At 45.3% G+C, this 18,418-nt stretch overlaps 1 long non-coding RNA gene across 1 annotated transcript in view; it reads left to right on the top strand.

Moving 5' to 3' along the window:
* LOC146174514 (uncharacterized) overlaps positions 1 to 18,418 on the top strand; it is a 28,024-nt gene that overhangs the window by 1,866 nt on the left and 7,740 nt on the right. The window contains exon 2 of the long non-coding RNA XR_014702399.1: positions 17,871 to 17,997. This is a non-coding gene — a long non-coding RNA (uncharacterized LOC146174514). The remainder of the gene's footprint in view (positions 1 to 17,870; positions 17,998 to 18,418) is intronic.

Here is an 18,418-nt window from a genome sequence, read left to right as displayed (position 1 = left end):
ACATAAGGTAAGTTTAGATTCAAGTAATTGCATAAAGCGATCAACAGCACGAAAAACCAGACATAGGCACAATAATTCCTTAGTCCCAATTTTTGCGCGCACGGAAGCATTCAAACAAAGTTTTTTTCCAAGAACCATTGCAGATTGGAATTCCTTGGTAAAAATAACGGAATGAAATAATTTCGCGAAGGAACTCGAAGATTATCTCATGTATTTTTTTAAATTTGTAGTCTGTAATTGTATCATTCACCAATGTTTTCTCCAAGATTTTTGTGTGTTTCTGCATGTTTTGTGGTCTTGAGCAATGTGTATGATGTATCAAGCTGGCAGCTAGTTTTTGCACCACTCCTCCGTGGGCCGTTATGGCTTGCAGTATTTGTAAATAAATAATAAATAAATAAATAAAACGCAGTAAACGTCCCTAACAGCAGCACCAGTGTCAACTGGTTCGTTAGCTCCTCCAATACTAAACAGGCCCACCACGTTGAGGGAGAAGGATGGCATGTTTGATTCCAAAGGCAAGCGAGCATATCAGTGAGCAGCAGAATGTAGGGCACATGATATGGGTACGTTTGCAGGGATGAGGTGGATACAACATAATCAAGTCTCAGCTAATTGGAATAATATATCAAATGTATTTGCTCATCAATAGGTGCGCATACATTTTCCTCCACAGGTCTAACTGCGATGATAGAACATGATAATTTATTGAGAGTACATATTCAATTATTCAAAATACACATAAAACAGAACAGAACCGGACTTCTGTCAATATCCACAGATTTGTTGGTGGGTATTTATTATGTATCCCTTTTGTCGAAGACTACTGCGTAATTTAGTGCAGTGGTATGCATGGATTGGGGGGTTAGGTGCATTGCTTGTATATAGTACTACTAGCCAGAATCTTGAAATGAGGTTAGTGCACAACACACCCCATGACAGAGTTTTGTTCTGAAAAGGTGGGGTACCCAGCGTCTCTTGCAGTTCGTTCTTGCGCATATGCGACAGCCTTCAATTTTGCGACCTTAAGTATAGCCCTGATGTACTTAAGATTATTGCAATGGCTTATTGCAATGGCTCACCGGATCACTTAAGTCTGGGTCTCTCAGGAGCGAGCAATGGTTCTATTTGAGAGAGAGAAAGCCGGCGCTGTCTTTTTCTCTCGTTAACTGATTCGCGCCAACTCAACCTCCCGAACCTTTTCGATGCGGCCTGGTGGCTGGGTGGGACTTCCGCGCTTCTGTTAGCCGGTCGACAAAGCAACTTCTCTCTCGCCCTTCCTCGTAAGAGCCGCAACCACTCTCTTAAGACAGTGATTGAGAGAGTACTTGCCTTCGGCTGTCTTTTCAACCGCTCTTATAAAAGAAGGAGTGAGCCGTAATTTAGTAAAAGTGAGCGGTGGCCCTTTTGGAGCGCCGGTTCGCCCTCTCGTTCAGTGAGGTAAGTCGAACCATTCTTCACAGCCATTTCTTGCTAAGCATGGCGCCATACGTTGCTCGCTGCTGTTCGAACGATACATCAAGACACTCACTGATCGTGACTCGTGTGCTGATGCAACCGTTCAAAGGTATCAGTGAAAATACATATAACGTGGTTAATACGTAATGCATCAATGTTTCTTGAAACTGTGTTATGCATGCGTGAAATACGGGGGTAGGGGGTGCGGTAAATATTCGGCGAGAGGGGAGCGGGGGCCCCGAGCCCTCCAGCGTCACCGGGGTTGAAGTCTATGCTTTACAGGAGTATTCTATTAACAGGTCATTATGCGTGTTCGGGCATGCCACGTGCATGCTGCGTGTTTGGCCATTTACATGACTACTCAATTCAAGCCGAAAAAAAGCCTCGTCCTTAAAAAACATTAGGGAATATTTGTGTCGCCATTCTATCTCCTGTTGTGGTGACTATAAAATCCCAGTAAACAGCAATATCCGTATTTTAGATGCCATTCTTTTTTTTTAAGACCAACGTATTTGCTCAAGGTGCATGCATTTTCTACGAAAGGGTTTCGTTCATATATTCCTTACCCTATCGTTTCAAAATATTTCAATAACATTGACCATCATGCACCACACAGAGAATTATCCCAAATAAATACTTGGTGCCATAACCACTAGAAATAGCCCAAAATGTCATGTGGGTTGACTATTATTAAATATATATAGTGATTATAACAAATATAGGTAGTGAATTATAAATATAGAGACAGCAGATTAACCAATTCGAGGCCACTCCTATATTTCCAGAGACGGTGAATTCACAGGGAGCCTGCAGTATCATGTAAATGCATAATTTTTTTTTAATGCAGTGTGCGCTTTGTACCTCGAGTCCGCCGTTTGTCCTTTTTCTCGTTTCTATATTGCACTTTTTCGACCCTGCCCTCCCAGTTTTTTTTCTTTCGCTGATTCGTTTTTTGTATATTCTTATAACCTTTTTGTTCAACGTTGAGGTAATTTTTATCAAGGGCTCTCAGCCCCCCGACATCTCCCGTTGTTTCCTTTCTACCTGGCGACAGGTCTCTTACCCGGTTCCCTAACTCAAACATGTTCAACTTTGTTATCTTCGCCGCCACATACACAAGCCGACTGTATTTCCTTCATCGATTCATTCATTTTGTGTCTACTTCAAGCCGCATCGCTCGCCATTTACACTGTTAAGAGTGATTTTAATTTTTCAGGTAAGGCATCTATCTGTTTTCCGTTTAAAGAACGCGACCTGCTGCTGTCGGTGTTGTTTTTACGTGAACGAACCGGAATGTTCTTCTTCTGGGTTGGCTACGGAAGGGGTTCTGCATTCGGCATTCGCCTTATTGTAATGAAGCTTTAGAATACTACTCATAGCAAGCATAGAAAACACAACAAAATACGCACAAAACCGACGGCGAATACCGGAAGCATACACAAAGCATTTCGGCTGCCACGTCGCCGGCACGGAGTCTTGAAACGGCTGCGAAGAAGCCGACCACGCTCCTACCGACGGCAGGCGATAGATTGCGGAGGATCGCGCAGACGGCAAACCTTTTTCCTTTCTTTGTATACCGCCTCGATCCACCACTGCCGGCCCGCTTTCTCGCACTGCTAATAGATGGCACTGAAGTCGCAGTAATCACAAGACCCGGCGGCTCTGACGGAGCGATTTCTGACAGCTCACTGAACAGGCGGCTCTCCTAAAGAACCGCCGCTCACGGTTACTGACAGCTCACAGAACGACGGCTCTCCAAAGATCCTCATCCGCCACTTAATAAGCCGCCTGCTCTCCAAGCGCCGCCGCACATTCTCGCTCTTTTGCAAGAGCGGCTTAAAAGACAGCTGAAGGCAAGTGGATGGCAGGGGACGTAAGTCACTCTTGTGAGGAAGGGCGAGAGGCATGGCCTCGGAGGTCACCCTTGCGCGCGCGTTTCTTTCACGATCACGGGAGGGAGGGGGGTGATGTCGGAGGCCATGCGGGAGGACAGTTGATTTGTCGCATCGCTATGAAAGGCGCCGAAGTTGCACCAAGGAGAACCGCCTCCCAAGGAACCGTTCGGCAAGCATCGGATCACCCAGAGAGCCGGCTCACTAAAAGAAGCGCCGCTCAGTGAGACGTCGGCTCTCCAGGAGCTGCCGTTCAGTGAACCTCCGCTCATTCTCTCTCTTTCTCAAGAGTGGCTCAAACGACAGCCGAAGGCAAGCGGATGCGAGGGGATGTTTGCGACTCTTGTGAGGAAGGGCTGCAGGCATGGCTTCCGAAGCCACCTTCGCGTGTGCGTTTCTTTAGGCGCACAGGTGGGAGGGGTTGATCTCGAAGGCCATGTGGAGGGCAGTTGCTTCCTCATATACCCAACAGATAGCGCCGAAGTCGTACGAATGGCCAGCTGACAGCCGTGGGTGCGGACAGCCGTGAAACAATGCCTCAAAACTTTCAACCGCTTTACTTAAACCAAAGATCCTACTGTCTCTCATCATGGCCCAGGATTGAACACTGTTGCAATTTTCTCCCGCCATCAGAGTGGGCGGAGGCGATGAAAAGGTACTGGTCTTTTTCGGTTTAAACCGAACCTTTTCAAATGCTTTTGGTGTACCTTTGTCGGCGTTTTTCAGTTTAAACCGAACAGTCCAACCCCTAACTATATTGAACGATTTCACAAATTTAGCAATTGATAACCTTCCACCTCTGTTCATTGACCTAAATATCTCGACTTATCTAATGCGGTAGAGCACCATATTACAAGGTTGTGCAAAGCTTGTCACTCGCTTCCTTTGTGTTTAAAGACCAGCACAGGGAAGTATTAGACACAAAGGAAGCGTAGAAAATATTTTATTTCCTTTTTAAAGTTTGTTGAAATCCAAGCTCTTGCATTCCGAAACTATTGCTTGCGCATTGACTGTGACGTAGGGTCACTGAAAAAACCATAAACAAGTATTTGTGACGTCATTGCACAGTTTTCTGACGTAAGAGATGATGCTGCTGTTAGGCTCGTTTCGGCTGTTATTGCGCACCCGTAGTGTTCTAACAGTTCAAACGCACAGACTCCACGACATCTCAATGTAGCAAAAATTATTCATAATGGCGATATTCATTCACGAATATTTTCGAATTCTGCAGCCCAAGGCGCGGAAATTATAGGCGGACTGCGTTATTGTCGGTCGCCGTAGCCAAGACCTTTGTTGCTGCCGGCGCAGCAGTGAGGCGGAGTGGTACTCCTTGGCTTTGTACCAGAAAAAACAAAAGCTATCAGGACTGCCTGCTACACACGTGCAATAGTAGCATGCCTGTACAAGTGCGGAGTCTTCGGCAACGGCGCCTCGCGCGGGCGCGCCGGGCGACGAACTGCGCTGCTCTCTGCCTGCCTTACTCGTCGCTAGGCCTAGTCGGTTTCGCCGGGCGGCACTCGGAACGGGTCAGTGACTCAATGCTGTAATAAAGGTACATCTCCTGTTACCGCTTTACTATAGAAAACCTACCTCAAAATAAAATAAGCTCGATAAAACGTGTGGAATGGGACTATCCTCAATCGGTATAATTTTCTCTCCACAAGTAGCGCCGACAACTGTTCCTGGCCCCTTGCAGCATTGCTCGGCGCACAGGGGTCACACGGGCGCTTCGTGGTGATTTACGCGCGTCCTGCAATATAAAAAAATTGTCGATTTCCGTTCACTGTTGCCAAAACTATACTCCAGGACTGTTTTCATTCGCTGAAATTTCTGAATTTTTCTCTAAACAATCACCAGATTGTACACATAAAGCGGCGCTCAAAACGGTGCACGAAAGCGGTGACTCAAGTGCGATTCAAACTATATACTCGCGAGCATTTACGCGCACTGCTTTATAGTGAAAACCTCTCCCGCTTTGTAATTTTTCCCAGCCGCTAGCATACTATAGGAATTTGGGCAATAGTGTAGCGAAGCGAGCGTCCGACATTGCTACTGTACGAGCCACAAATTGTCGGAGAGCAAGTTAGCAACATCTGCCCGCAGGAGACAACGGCATGTTTTAGAATATTTCGTGTTGGCGTGGCGTGACAGGATCGCCAATACCACGCAAGCATGTTTACGGATGCAGTTGACTGTAGTGAACTAGATACAGTTGACCAACTCTTTTCCCAGTGTGACTGCACCATGAGAACATATCGCGGAGTAACACTGCAAACAGAACAGACGACGCGGCTGCTCCTTGACGTGAGGAGGTTTTCGCCCACGTAACATTTCAATGTTATGTCTTCTGTTTCTTGACGTAAAGTGAAGACCTGGCCACTACGAACCGAAACTGACACTGCTGCATAATAATAATACGATAATAAATTATTTAATGCGATTTCGGGCTACTAACACCATGCTCTATGCTTGCAGAATCGCTATGCACTATTTACAACGCAAATGTACAGCACAAGAATTTGGTTCCCTACCCCTTTAACGTGAGATTTACGTCGTTTGTAATACTTGAAAACGCGATTATTGCCCCAGTAGTGCCAGTAGCACGAAAGGATCGGTCGTTGTGGGTTCCACGTAGGCAATATGGGCAAGGGGCTGCCTGTATCAAACCTGCATTGGTCCCCCCAGGGGAGAGTGCGGGCAAAATGTACTTCGGCTGCCCACACCATACCTAAACGGGCCCCTTGTAGGCTGCTTATGGGCTTCATAGGAGCGGCAACCTATATGGGTCCAACAGCAGATACCTGAAGGATGATGCGGATGGCTACACGGTGGCGAAAGGTAGGCATCCCCACTACGTAGCGCCCTGCGGGGACCGATTGTGGGAATTTGTGGGCAAGCAGCTAGCGTGGCGTCATCTTGCCTACAAAGGTCCCGCGTAGTATAAAAATAGGCTGAGCGCAGGGAGTTGCCGTGGCGAAGCGTGGGCACCCTCACATTAAACTGTAGAGACCAGAACGGACCCGCAGCAGTTCAGTGTGAACAAATTTCTCATCAAACAGCTGATAAACCCTAATAAACAGCTGGCAAGCCCTCATCAAACCCACAGAGGTCCCACGCAGGAGATACCAAGGCTTAGCCGTGAGCATTGCAGTCGGCAATTTGTGGGTATCCCCTCTGCCAGCTGTCTGAGTGGACGCCCAGCTGATCTGCACGGCCAAACAGCTAGTATACCTGCGTTATGTCAACAACACACTGCGCAAGATTTATCGGGGCTTAGCTCTGGGCTCCACAGTGGCGAAGCATAGGCACCCCGCCCCCCCTCCCTCATGGCGGTCCGTCTATGGTTCTGCGCGGAACCACAACAGCTAACCCACAATTCCCCGCACAGAGTCATCAGCTCTCAGATACAAAGCCGTTAAGCTTGGGCCGAACAATAAATAGGCCTGCTAACAATGCCTGCTTTGGTGCCGTGTCACAACCAAAGAAAGGGTCAATGACATTCCAATATGCTACCTGGCTGTACTCATATTTGAAATAAATGAGATGACTTGAACATTTCGCAACTTAGAGCTCGTAGTTTCCTTTCAAATTTAGTAAACTGTGGGTCTCTCTCAGAGATTTCTCGTCGAACAGCTGCCAGAAGCAAATCACGAAGGCATAGGGGCCGTTTATTCCTTCCAAATCACCTTAGTGTTACACAATATACACTTTTTTAATGTCGGTCTGCTTGTGCAAGGCTCACGTGTGATGATGCGTCGGCCATTGAGGAAAACTCAGCTATGGTAATAATGTGCATTTATTGCTTTCAAGAAGGAACACAATGTTAAAAAGTACCACGCGTTAAGGAATCCATTTAAGTAGTATGACAACAGTTCAAACCACGAAACGCGAAAAGGGAGAAAATGCAAACTCGAACAATTATGCTAATAAGCATCACTATATATATTACAGGCAGTTATATGCGAGATTATATGTGTAGACAAACAAAAAAGAAAGAACCATGCACGCGGAGAGTCAGCATACAGGGACTACTGCAAAGTGTCGGTGATCATCGACATCATGCGAACTCGAATGCCGCAGGCCCAGTACGAACAAGCCCCCTCCTCGGCGCATGTAATTCGGCCCCAATACGCCCGCAGAGGAAACATCCATCCTCATCCTCCGCCTGTTTCCTTCCGACCCGACTGTGCTGGCTCTTCTCATATGCGCTGTTGGCTTGAGCACACTCTGCACAGACGACCGGTGAACGACTTGGAGGCGAGAGAGGCTGATAGCGGCAAGAACCTCCTTCGGTTTCACGCTCCAGCTTTAGTACGCAGCATTAAACCAACAGGAGCACCTTCGAGCAAAAGTGGAGTGAACACGCTATCCGCAAAGACTGCTTTTTTATGTACAAAACGATGCCCCAGACAAAATTGTTTGAGCAAGATGGCAAGTATCGCCTAAATTGCCTCTGTCCAACTTTTGTTTTTGTGCAGCGGTGGCGTAGCGGTAGAACATCCGCCTCACGTGCAGGAGGACCGGGGCTCAAATCCCGGTGTCGCACGATTCTCCACCGGATATAATTTTAAAAAATCCGCGTGTCGATAGAATTGCATAAACAGGTTTGGGGCGCGACCTGTTTCCTGTGAACACCTCCGGCCACGCACTCCCTCACCAGAACAGGAGTTGGCCACCCTGGTGCAGTAATTGGCCGCAACCTCCTACGATAAGCTCCATAAAACCCCAGCCCTGAGTCACCAGCGGCTGCAAAACAACTGACTACGGCGGCGGTCAGACCTGTGACGCAGCAGGGGTTGCTAAGAATACCTGGCGCTGCTGGACAGGCCGCCATTGGAAACCGACCCTGGCAGTGTTTAACGCTAGAACCCTAGCTAGTGAAGCTAGTTTAGCAGTGCTGTTAGAGGAACTAGAGGGTATGAAATGGGATATCATAGGGCTTAGTGAGGTTAGGAGGCCAAGTGAGGCATATACTGTACTGAATGATGGGCATGTACTGTGTTATCGAGTTTTTCCAGAGAGGCGACAACTAGGAGCAGGTTTCCTTGTCGATAAGCATATAGCTGGTAATATAGATGAGCTCTATAGTATTAATGAGAGGGTGGCAGGCATCGTTATTATGGTTAAAAAGCGATATAAACTGAAGGTTGTACAGGCCTACGCACCTACATGTAGTTATGATGACCAGGCAGTTGAAAGCTTCTACGAAGATGTAGAATCGGCAATGCGAAAGTAAAGACGCAGTATACTGTACTAATGGGCGGCTTCAATGCCAAGGTAGGGAAAAAGCAGGCAGGAGACCAGGCAGTAGGTGACTATGGCATTGGTTCTAGGAATAGCAGGGGGGAGTTACTAGATGAGTTTGCAGAGCTCAAAAACTTAAGAATCATGAATACCTTCTTCAGCAAACGGAAGAACCGGAAATGGACATGGAAAAGTCCTAACGGGCAGACTAAAATTGAAACTGAGTTCATAATGTGTTCAACCACCGCCATTATGCAAGATGTTGAGGTATTGGGGAAAGTGCGATGCACTGACCACAGGATGGTGAGGTCCCGAGTAAGCCTAAATCTGAAAAACGAACGCAACAAATTAGTAAGAAAGAAACCCATCAGCGAATTAGCGGTGAGGGGGAGGGCAGAAGAGTTCAGGATCTCGCTACAGAATAGATATTTAGCTCTAAACAAGAATGGCGACATTACCCTAGAAGCAATGGACAATAATTTCAGAGTTATCATTACTGAATGTGCGGTAGAAGTAGGCGGTAGGAAAGTTAGGGAGGATACCGGTAAGCTGTCTAAAGAGAAGAAAGATTTGATTAAGAAACGCCAGAGTATGAAAGCTTCCTATCCAACAGACCAGATTGAATTGGCCGAGATATTAAAGCTAATCAATAAGCGCAAGGTGGCCGATATAAGGAAGTATAACATGAAGACATTTGAGCATGCTGTAAAGGACGGGGGAAGCCTTAAAGCGATAAAGAAGAAATTGGGCGTAGGCAAAAACCAGATATATGCGATAAGGGACAAGGAGGGCAACGTCATCACGAATATGGACACGATAGTCAAAGTAGCCGAGGAGTTCTATACAGATCTCTAGAATAGCCAAAGTAGTCACGACCGTAAGGAGACTGACGGTAGGGAAAAATATTCAAACGTTCCACCAGTTACGAAGTACGAGGCAAAGAAACCATTAGAAACTATCAAAAGGGGGAAATCAGCTGGAGAGGATCAGATAACTACAGATTTGCTGAAGGACGGAGGGGATATCGTGGTTGAAAAGCTGGTCGCCCTGTATACGCAGTGCCTGGTGTCATCGACGTTACCGGAACCATGGAAGAATGCAAACATTATCCTTATTTATAAGAAGGGGGACTCTAAGGACCTTAAAAATTACAGACCAATCAGCTTACTGTCTGTTACGTATAAGGTATTTAGAAAGGTAATCGCTAATAGAATCAGGATAACCTTAGACTGCAATCAAGCAAAGGATTAAGCAGGTTTTCGGAAATGATACTCTACTATCGATCACATCCATACCATCGATCTGGTGATAAAAGAATGATCGGAATATAACTAGCCCTTATACATAGCATTCATTGATTACGAAAAAGCATTTGACTCAGTCGAAACCTCGGCGAAGATGCAGGCATTGCGAAATCAGTGGGTAGACGAGCCGTGCGTGAAAGTGCTGGAAGATATATATTGTGGCTGCACAGCAACCATAGTTTTTCATAAAGAAAGTAACAAAATTCCCCCCCGAAAAAAAGGTGTTAGGCAAGGAGACACGATCTCCCCAGTACTATTCACAGCTTGCTTAGAGGAATAATTCAGACTTGGAATGGGAGCAGTTAGGGATAAGGGTAGATGGAGAATACCTCAGTAATCTGCAATTTGCTAATGACATTGCGTTGCTAAGCAACTCGGGGGAAGAATTGAAATTATTAATTGGTCACCTATACAGGAAAAGTAGGAAGATAGGCTTGAAAATCAATATGCAGACTACTAAGGTAATGTTCAACTGCCTCGGAAAGGAACAGCAGTTTACATTAGGTAGCGAAGTACTGGAAGTAGTAGGCGAATATGTCTGCTTAGGACAGGTAGTAACCGCAGATCCGGACAATGAAAAGGAAATAACAAGAATAAGATTGGGATGGAGCGCATTTGGCAAGCACTCACAGAGTATGACTAGGAGCTTGCCGGTATCGCGAAAGAGGAAAATATAACAGTTGCATCTTACCTGTACTCACCTATGGGGCTGAAACGTGGAGGCTAACCAAGAGAGCTCTACCTACGTTGAGGACAACCCAGAGGGGTACAGAAAAAAGAATGGTAGTGGTAACATTAAGAGACAGGAAGCGTGCAGAGTGGGTCAGAGAAATAACTAAGGTTACCGACATACTAGTGGAAATTAAGAAGAAGAAATGGGCATGGGCCGGACATGTAGTACGAAGAGAGGATAACCGATGGTCGATTAGGGTAACAAACTAGATTCCAATGGAAGGAAAGCGTAGCAGGGGGCGGCAGAGAGTTAGGTGGGCGGATGAGGTTAAGAAGTTCGCAGGGGTGAAGTGGATGCAGCTAGCAAAGAACCGTGTTAAGTGGAGATATATGGAAGAGGCCTTCGCCCTGCAGTGCGTATGGTCAGGCTGATGTTGATGATGAACTTTTTTTATTGCATATGCTCTGTTTACAAGGGTCTATGTTCTATAGCTTTCATGGGCTATTAGACGTTTCATGTTTATATATTGCTTCAACTTCTGCACCCCACAAAGGACAAACGCTGCGAGACTGCTACAGCACGTTTGTAGAAACAAGAGCGCGAACAGTGACGAAAAGGGCGAAGTACTCACACCAAGAGGCGTACGTATCAGTCTTCCCAATGAAGTTGGCTTTTGGCTGCGCGCAGGCTTTTGGTGAGCTCCTATCTATCTGGGAAGCTCGACTGAAAAGCTTCTGATTAATTTAGATAACCTGTTGTTTATTACCCTTTCCTAGTTTCGCATAATACACGGGAATTTCTGAATTTCAGCTCCTTCGTAACCAGGCCATCTTTGGTGAGTAAATGTCCTACGACCTTTAGACGGATACACCTCGTCTGCATGCGGTAACCACCCCACACAATTCATTTGTAAGCATTTTGCAGTTAAACTACGGCCCATATCAAACAGCCTAAATATAAAGCTATGCTTCAGACGCGATTACAACGCAGCTCAAGAACTTGATGCCTCTTGAGGATAACAGCGCGGAACACAGGACGGGAGCTCGAGATTAGAGGACAACACAACGAGCGCTGACTTTCAACAACGTTTATTTTCATAACCAACGAAGATGCATAACCAACATGCCCAAGCTGATATTCTAGTTGATGCCTCTGCTTCTTCATCCGAGCCAAATTTCAAAAAAAAAAACGATTTGGTTTACTGTTTCTCGGAGTAATTATACACAGGCCAGGTACTATAGCTCATACAATTATATAGCAACTATTGCTTTATTTTTAAGTGTGTTCCATTATAACGGCCGATAGATAAAAGCCCGAAACAGTAAACATTAACGGCTTCCACTGAAAAGGTGTTCTCCATCCGTTACAGTCGAGCGTCCTAGCTGTTGAAATCACAAAGCAGCGATTTGCGCTTTTGCTAGCTTGGGGATTCGCTTCTGCCCCTATAGAAGCTACAAGAGAAATGCGTTCATTTCCATTTTTGAAAATAACAAATCAGCAAAAGAAGCATTGAAACATGGCGAAAAACTAGGGGGGCGGGGGGGCACTAAGCCTTTAAGTAACATGTTTTCTGACAGCGTTAATGCCTCCCGTTAGCGGGCTTCCATTGTGGACCCTCACTCTCGTACACTGGTTCCCCGATTTCGTAATTTCCACAATTTGTGGCTGAATTGTTTCGCAGATACCCATTAGAACACAGTCCTAAATTAAGTAAAGTGTAAAATATTGCCATATTATTCCCGTGAGAGGCCCTGATCGAGATTCACGGCTCCCGGAGCTTTCAGCCATTCAACAAGTCGCCGAGTTAGCAGCTCCTCCCAAACATGATTAAACATGGTTATGATAAATGGGTAAAATGTTAATGGTGGAGCTTTTTTTATCTCTCACATGACCAAAATGTCTGTAATCAAAAGCATCACTCAGCGGCTGAGACTAAAACCTAAACTGGACGAAAAAAATAATACCTGTTAACGGATGACTTATTGTGTCGGAAATTCCCGCCTGTGCGACTGCTGTATAAACTTTGAAACACACGTGAGCGTTCCGTGAGTGCGTCTTTGAACACGTAAACCGAGAACCCTCCACCTGCAGCACGATTCCGACGAGTCGGCGCCACGGTAGCTGGCGCCATGCCATCCGTGTTTACCTCAGTTTGGTTGTGGAGTTTTCCTTTCGAATGGACGTTGTGCGCAGCGAATACAGAGTCCATGTGTTGGTGTGAGAAGTGCGAGTGTGGGAGTCCGATCAACAGTTCGCGGTGCGTCGTCAATGAGAACGGACGTTGAGGAATTGTTCGCAGTGTGCGTGGTGCGTTGACAACGAAAGTGGACGCTTGAAGAAATGTGCGCAAGAAAGCGCAGTGCGGCGTAAACTAGAGCGCACGTTTGAAGAAAATATGCGAACGTGCGGGACGAATAATGAGTAATCAAGTTATCTTTGTTATCATTTTGAATGTAACCTTTATACGTTCCTTTATCTAATTGTCCGTTGAGGGTTTCCTTTACCATTTTCCACGTTTTTTTTCTAATATGTAACTTATTTCACTAGCGTGGGCGAATTCCGCGTGGTTGTTTATGTAAAGTAATATGCTGCGCGCTATTGTAAACAAAACACGTCTCAAAATTTTTTGTGTCCACTCTTTGAAAGCCACCCAAGTTAAAAATCCCGTATCGCGACAAACGAGTTTGAACCGGCCCTGAATTATCCCGTATAAATTTGATACCGGTGTGACCAGACCTGTATGAAGCTTAAACGGGTTTTTATCGGACAGGTCATGTCCGGTATGAATCTCAAATCGGACTGTCCAGTCCGGTATAGAGTTAATACAAGGCAGACCATTTCCAGTATGCATTTTATACATGCCATCCCAACCGGTATGGATATGAAAAAGGGCGGACCAGACCTGTATGAAACTTAAACGGGTTTATATCGGACAGGACATGTCCGGTTTGAATCTCAATCCGGATGATCCAGTCCGATATCGAGTTAATACAGGGCAGACATTTTCCATATGCATTTTACACATGACATCTCAGTCCGGCATGAATATGAAACAGGGCGGACCAGTCCTGTATTGAGCTCGCATAAAGGACAGGTCATGTCCGATTTAACAGAAACCGGACAATTCCGTATTGAATGAAACTGATACGGGACAGAATATCTCCGCTTCTCAGTACAACTCGGGCGGATCGTGAAGCTCAGCCAGGATGACCACGTCGGAACATGCCTTCACGCTAAATAAGCATGAAACCATACATAATATATGTTAAAACATTTCTGTATATGTGGAGTACGCGTTGTTTCGTCCATACCTAGAAGATATGAAGCCGTGGATGTGTGCGCTAGCAAATACATACATGCATCGCGTTTTGTTTTTGCGTGTGCAACAGTCGCTTCAGCTTGTACGATCTTGCGGTGCATCTTCATAATCTGCGACTGAAGATCTGCCACCTTCAACGCGAAAGTGCAAGCAAGAACGTAGCGTTTCGTTAGCGCGGACAAAATACGCTCGAGAATAAATGAAACATCGCTGACCATCGAAATATGCACAGGCAAGCAGGACATCGGGAGTCGCTTCCTCGAGTATTTACGCATGCAAAACACTTGGTCAGAAGTAAATTCATTGACGTCGCGGCTCCGCTGGCAGCAGGTGAAGCTAAAACAAGCAGTGTTACAAGTGTTGGTGCACCGCATATATCTATATGTAGCAAAAATTGCATGCGTTCGAAGACGATGACAAAACACGTCAGCACTAGTAAATTGTGACATTCGGAGGTTTATCTGCAAGAAAGCGATACGTAGCGAAAGTGAAAGTAGAAGCACGAACGTATCGTTTCGCTAGCGATGACAAAAATCTGTTCGAGAAAAAATAAACAAACATCGCTGGCCATCGAAAGATGCGCAGATAACCGCACACCGGGCGACGCGTTCTCGAATGTTTACATATTGAAACCGTTCAGTCGGAAGTGTATTCATTGACATCGATGCTCCGCTGGTAGCACGAAAAGCTAAAATGCTCAGTATTACAAGTATTAGTGCACCGGATATCTCTGTATGTAGGAAAACTTACAAGCGTTCGTAGACGATGAAAAACACATCAGCACTAGTAAATTATGATATCTTGAGGTTTGCCTTCAATAAAGCGACGCATTATAAAGATACGGCACATTTGTGAACCCTCGTGATAGCCTGCAAATATATTCAGCGTGTTTAAGGGCGATCGGTGAATTACGGCCACAAATTCTACTGCTAAGGAAAATATACAAGTACGAAAGAGCAAAAGTACCTACATATACTAATTAATAACCACTGTAACCGTAATCCGCTGTAGAGTAGTGGTTAAGGTGCCCGCGTGAAGACCACAAAGACCAAGGTTCGAAACCACATTCGGAAGTAAAATTCTTTTTATTTGTTTTTAATTTTATTTATTATTTTATAGTAGTCGTTTTATATTGTTGCATGCTTTTTCCATCCTGGCGACGCGTTTCTTTCCGGAAACGAGGGCCATCAACCATACAGGCCATTCCGGTATCAGAGCTCCGCGCGGTTTCATTCCGGACTTTCCAGGGCAGTGCAAGAATTTGCTGAAATAGCCCCCAATCCTGTACCCCAGATCCTGTACAGTAAACCTGTATACAATTTCCTGTACGCAATTTATACAGGATTTTTCAGTAGGGCAGCGCGTTAAAATGCCACAAGCTGTAAATTTTCTGTTTAACCTTCGGCGCCTTATGTTAATACTATCACAGAGGCGCTTCCGCTAACAGTTACGTGTTTACGCTGAATATCCTACTTCTATCACAGAGGCGCTTCCGCTACCAGTTACGCGTTTACGCAGAATATCTCAATGCACTTTATTATAGAGCTGAAAGTTATATGCAGTCAATATTTTTTAGTCAACTTTTTTTAGGGTAATAATGAAGCAGTAAACTACATTAATGTAGAGAACCTCGGACGTTGGGCAAACAATTCGATCTGCAACTGTTTTTCATTTGTAAATATTATTTTTGCGTTGCTAGTGAAAGCGCTGCTCTTGCTCTTGTTGGCACAAGATGATGCCCTTCGTAGGAATTTGTTTTCCAGTTAGCAGACGATATGTGATTCTGCATCCCGCGCTATCCTTTACCTGTGCCAACGAACACAGAGGAGCTGCTGCTCATGCTGTTAAAACAAAAAGAAGAAAAAATCGTCGTCCATCAATCGAGTGATATAATCACTGCAGCTGATTACTTAGAGAACTATTATAAAGGACATTTTGCAATGAAAGCTCCAAACACTGCGCTGCTCCATTCACTTATACTTTCTAGATGGCGCCACCTGCACAGCTGCATCAGTGGAAGGCTCTGTGGCTTCATTGTTCTACCTCCACATGATACAATCCCCATTTTTCTCTTTTTTTCTTCTTTCCTTCGGATAGTGTCAGAGGACCGCTAGCAGCCCGTGATTTCATTCTCTCAATGGTAGGGTCCTCTGAGCGGAGTCACCTGGTGAGAGATAGCGGAAATATTGTTAAAGTGATTAAGAGCGCATTTATAGCCTGCCGTACTCGTTACTTCAGTGGGGCAATGGATTGACACTGCTCTGTTCGAATCCTATTTTGTTTTTGAATCGCAACGTTATCTTTCCTGGAGGTGTTCCCCTCTAGGTTGCATTGTGCGGTGGTTTTAATTATTAACAGCCGCAAAGCCCGCCGTGAACAGAGCCACGAGGTGACGGCATGACAGCGGTAACACTATTTAATTACCTTCACAGTAATCAGTTCCTACCTTCAGGGAGTGTATGTTACCTTTAGGTTGCGTTCGGAGACACCTCTCGGTGACAACCGCCGTTCCACCCGCTGACATGCAACCAGTGAGGAGAAATAAGTTGCGGGTCCCTACCGCTGAGGAAATGGAATTACGCCATTTAGCAACATATAAGCAGCGACGCGGGCGGTGCTTCGTTTTGCCCTAATCGAATTTACTGTAGCTGTCTTTCTGCGAAGGTAGGATCCGTGATTCTGTGCTCTGCGTTGGTGATAACGTCGCTTCATGACGCCGCCGAAGTCTGCGTTGCTGCTGGCAAGAATTCATCGGCGACATTGGCGTTGTGAATTGACTGCGTGACTGCGTCTTTGTTGTCGGCGGCGAGCGGCAGAACGTTTGAAAAGCGCGGTATGTTCATTTACGTTCATCTCGCAATTATTTACAGTGCTGGTAATAAAGACAGGCTTTTTGATGCTCAATGTATCTTATTACGGGGCTGAATCTCGACTTTACCTCTTTTTCGTGGTCTTGTTTGTAGACTGCCTTCGTGCGCAGCTAGCCCTTGCTTTCAAATTGTGTTGAGCTTGATACCCACTAACTGTGACATTATGTGTCGCAAGTATGGGAATAAAACTGCGAATACCAAGCAATGGGAATCTGGTGAACGCTGGTGAGATTTCGGGGTTGTCAGGGGTGTGTGCTTTTGTTGCTGGAATGAAGTCAGAAACTTTCGCTATCACGTGTGCCACCCATTGGGCCATTACTTCCAGGAGCACATGCATATTGCGGGGATCATTTTAGCACAGCTAAAATTTGCTGTTTGTAGCTTGGTAATAAGCAAAATGCCTAAATTCTTTAGGACAGTGGGATAGAGTCTGCTAAACAGGCACGAATCGTAACGTATCCAAATAATGCGCTTGATTAGCCTGCATTTTTTTTGGGCACCTTTTTCAAGTTTTCTGTAGATTAAGGAGGAGAGCAGATGCATGATTCCTTAAGGGCAAGCTGTTGAATTCATATGTGATTGGGCCATTCCATAAAACATGCTAGAGCAAACACTTTTTATTTTCTTTTTAAAGTACTCATTCGAATTCACTTACTTTGGTTTGGGATAAAATTAAACCCCATTACTGCCTGTAATGCCTGGCTCGGTACAAATCCTTGCCCCATGTCAATTGCAAACATAATCTGAAGTGAATACTATCAATTATTCACAGTGTAATTTAGGTATCCCAAACCTTTGAACTCAACTGCAGTCATGCCCACTTACAGCTCCTTTAGTTATAATGAATGCTCACTTTTTACTAACATTGCGGGAGGGTCAACCAGTTTGCAATTTTGCCTCTGTAAATGCTGTGTAAATGCAATTATGGTTTTTATACCTGAAAGCAATCCTCCTTAAAAAACTGTAAGTGAATTTTAGTAGTTTGAATTATTGACTGCTATTATTATTTGAATAGTGTGTTCGTACTCAAAATAATTTTATTTTTGTTCATTTCAGTAATCTAAAGGAGTGAGCCGGGTGCCTCTTGAGAATGATTTTTTTTGTTTGCAGTGGGAGACAGATCAGCTGTGAAAGCTATGGTGTTCCAAGGCCAGTGCGTTGTGGATGTGGCCCCTCAGCACCCTGGGTGTTATACAGAACAACTACAATGAAAAGTGAAGGGGCCAGAGCCTAAGCGGTAAGCATTTGGGGTGTCATTGCAGGGACCATGATTGGGGTTCAATTATCACCTACATTTTCAGTCTGGTACTATGTACTTTGTGCTCTTCATTTTTGAATCTGTTTTTAATTTACCTTCATCGAAAAGTGCCTCCTGCAGCCAGGATTTCATCCCGCATCTTTGAGCGCGGTAAGCTTCTGTCCTAACCTTTTTACCACCGTTGCAGGTCACTAATGGCTAGGAATATCACTACCTTGTAATGTTCACTGTGTCTGCATTACACCTTTCAAACTTAAGCAGTATTCTCATGGGGGATTATCGCGAGGATGGATGTGAAAAGGTGCGCGGGGTCACCAGCCGACAGGCAAACTCGCCCCGGCTCCCAAACTCACACATTCAAACGGGTGACGGAGAGTTGCCGAAAGTGATGCCGATGTTT

Source organism: Amblyomma maculatum, chromosome 11 (genome assembly GCF_055883805.1).
Source record: "Amblyomma maculatum isolate TAMU_Amacu chromosome 11, ASM5588380v1, whole genome shotgun sequence".
Classification (NCBI taxonomy): domain Eukaryota; kingdom Metazoa; phylum Arthropoda; class Arachnida; order Ixodida; family Ixodidae; genus Amblyomma; species Amblyomma maculatum.
Note: the sequence above shows the minus strand (reverse complement) of the source record. Positions and strands in the feature narration are given on the sequence as shown.